This window comes from Micrasema longulum, unplaced genomic scaffold (genome assembly GCF_059751315.1).
Source record: "Micrasema longulum isolate JH-2025_06_02 unplaced genomic scaffold, ASM5975131v1 h1tg000190l, whole genome shotgun sequence".
Classification (NCBI taxonomy): domain Eukaryota; kingdom Metazoa; phylum Arthropoda; class Insecta; order Trichoptera; family Brachycentridae; genus Micrasema; species Micrasema longulum.
Window position 1 is genome coordinate 176,527 of NW_028277395.1, and position 3,527 is coordinate 180,053.

Genomic DNA, 3,527 nt, shown 5'->3' on the forward strand with positions numbered 1-3,527 from the left:
ATGCGCTGCGATTGGTGTACCAATGCAGTGCCCTATGCACCATTAGGTGCGGAAAGGAAATGATGATGATGATTTTATTAGATGTTGAAATACGTTGTGTCCTTTTTCAACAGTGTTTTGAGTATGTCCAAATGCTTGCAGACTGGCTGGATTTCCTCCCTAGAAAGTTTTTCATATTTAAATTTGTTGCAACGGAGAGGAAAAAACATTTTTGAGAAGAAAATATGGAAGCCTAGGTATTTACAGGGCGTATGACCTATCATTGGCTAGTTTAAATGGCCATTTTACACACGGTGTAACATTCACCATTCTGCCTATGTTTGAACATCCACAATTTCACAACTCTTCCATCTGTTGACTTTTGCGAAGTAAAAGAGCTGAAACCTTTATCACGTGGGTGAGATTTATCCGGCTGAACAAATAACTCCCTAGGAAGGAAATCCAGCCAGTCTGCAAGCATTTGGACATACTCAAAACACTGTTAAATTAACACCTGGTAAAAGAAGAAGTACACAGTATACAGGCGTTGCCTAGTAGGTAATTTGGTTCAGCCGGATGAATCTCACCCACATGATAAAGGTTTCAGCTCTTTTTCTTCACAAAAGTCAACAGATGCATTAGTCAAGGAAATGTGGATGTTTAAACATAGGCAGAATGGTCAATGTTACACAGTGTGTAAAGTGGCCACTTAAAGCAGACAATGATAGGTCATAAGCCCTGTAGATGCCTAGACATTATGCCTTCGGTAAAATGTTATTCATGTATGTTGTAATATGTGAAATAGAAAGCATTGAAATATTTTAAACAAATTTGTAAAAATATGTTCTTTAGAAATTTTGATAAAAAATTGTAATGTTATTCAAAGTTTATATTAGTTCTTAAAATGTTATGAACTAACTGACTTTAAAAATATTAACAAATTACAACAGGGGTGGAAAATACCTTAAATAATCGAATATGGAAGTCTAGGCATTTACAGGGCTTATGACCTGTCATTGGCTAGTTTAAGTGGCCACTTTACACACTGTGTTACATTCACCATTTTGCCTATTTTTTAACATCCATATTTCTTCAATTCTTCCATTTATTTACTTTAGTGGAGTTAAAGGCTGAAACCTTTATTGTTCTGAAGAAATTAATCTGACCGAATTATTTCACGCCTGAAAACAATTTCCCAATTTTTAACTTCTTCTTAGACCAGTTGGTTTTATAAATAGGCAAAATGGTGAATGTTATACAGTGTGTAAAGTGGCCAGTTAAACCGGCCGATGACAGGTCGTGAGCCCTGCAAATACCTAGACTTCCATATTCGCTTCTTTGAAATATTCTCCATCCCTGTTGTTATTTGTTAATCCTAATGACTCCCGAGGGGGTGAAATCCAGTATTTTGTCTACAAACATTTAGACGAACTCAAATATTGTAACTTATTTATAAGGGTAAATAAATAAAGGCTACAAATGCTTCTAACATCTAGCTATTTCGAATATACCGCGTTATCTTTATTTTTATTATTTTTCTACCTAAGTATGTTAAGCATTAAAATTCCAAAGTCATTATATAGAATATTTATAAAACAACTATGTAATATGTATAGATATATTGATATTATATTATTCCATAATTTTTTAATAGAACACTGTGTGTTAATTGTATTTATGATTATGTTTATAAAAGGCATTTGTGCCGTGTATACACTAATACAAATAAACAGTTTAAGAGACAGCCTGATCACCTTACCTTTCTGTAACAGATAATTAAGATACGCTGCATTTCATTGAACAATGCAGAGCCTTATGTACCATAGCGTGTGGATAATATTTTGATGATGATGCTGATGTATTTTGTATTTTTTAAGTTTATTGTAAAAAGCAAAAAATTATAAATGTAATTTTAAAAAAAATACTTTTTTACACTTATTTGTTTATAAATTTGTATAAACCACTTTAATTTTTTTATTTTTTATTACACTTCGACCGGTTTCGAGGTTACTACCTCATCGTCAGAAATTTAACTAGTTATGAGGTCGAAGTGTAATAAAAAAAAAATTAAAGTGGTTTATACAAATTTATAAACAAATAAGTGTAAAATGTCATACCGCAAAGTGAAAAATGTTTCTGATAACAATAATAAAATACTTTTTAAATTATTTAAATTATTCAACATTATTAATTAATATGCTAATTAAAAATACTTAACTTCAATATCAATACATAGATGGTGCTCCAACACGCTAGTGAATGCTTTCTCATTTAATAAGATATATACAATAATCAAAATGATACCAATGTCGATATTCGCTAATAATAAGCGGAATGGGGAATGTTGTTAAAAACGTAAAGTGGCCACTCAACCCAGCCAATGACAGGTCATAAGCCCTGTAAACGCTCGAATATCGATAATCCTGAATTTGAAAAAATTCTACCTCATCTCTGTAGGAATATTGATAAAAAAAAAATAAAAATAAAAAAAAAAAAAAAATATTTAAATTATTATTTTCTTCGTCTCTGTTGGGATGTTGGCCTCCTCATAAATGTTAGTATCGTTTGTTTGGTGCTATAATAATTGCAATTATATTTAAATTTATTTGGGTTTTTGTAAATAACCGCATAGTTAAAAGTGCTGCAGGAAAATTTAATATGAAACGAAAATTGTATTTATTATGTTTGCGAAAAAGCGTCCAAGGATTAAGGGATTTGTTATAATAAAGGACGATACGTGTTACTTGATCCTCGGGGAATCATATCCTGCAGAGAAATTCCATCATACCCTTACCCGCATCCGATGGTGCATAGGGAACTGCATTGGTACACCAACCGTTGCGTATCTTGATATTTTTTTCATCTATCTAGCTATTATTTTTTTATTTTTTTTACTTAAACGGCATAAATTGCTTTTAACATATATTGAACATAAATATGTAAAATGTACATATAAGAATAACTAACTAACTAACTAAACTAACTAACTAACCATCACGCCATTTCCCCGGAGGGGTAGGCAGAGAGGATAGAACGCCACACCACTCTGTCCTGGCACACTTCCTTTGCTTCCTTCACATTCATACATCTTCTCATGCACGCACGTCGATTATTCCGACTTTTCACATGACCACTTTCAAGAATTTGTTGTACTTGATCATGCCATGTCTTTCTCGGCCTTCCTCGACTTCTACAACCAGACACATTCGCATCATAAATCTTTTTAGCCGTTCTTTCATCATTCATTCGCTCCACATGACCGAACCATCGCAAAAGACCTTTCTTAATTTTGTCGATAATGCTTAACTCAGCCTTGCATTCTGCTCTAATTTCGACATTAGGGCACCTATCATACATTGTTTTTCCGCACATTCGCCTGAGGGATCGCATTTCAACAGCATTCAGTCTACTTTCGTCCCTTTTTTTCCAACTCCATGCTTCGCTTCCATACATTAGGGTTGGTACCAGAACTCCATTATATAACTCCATTATATAACAATAACAACAAAACAAAAAATGTAAAAATGTGAATTTACCCACTTGTTACT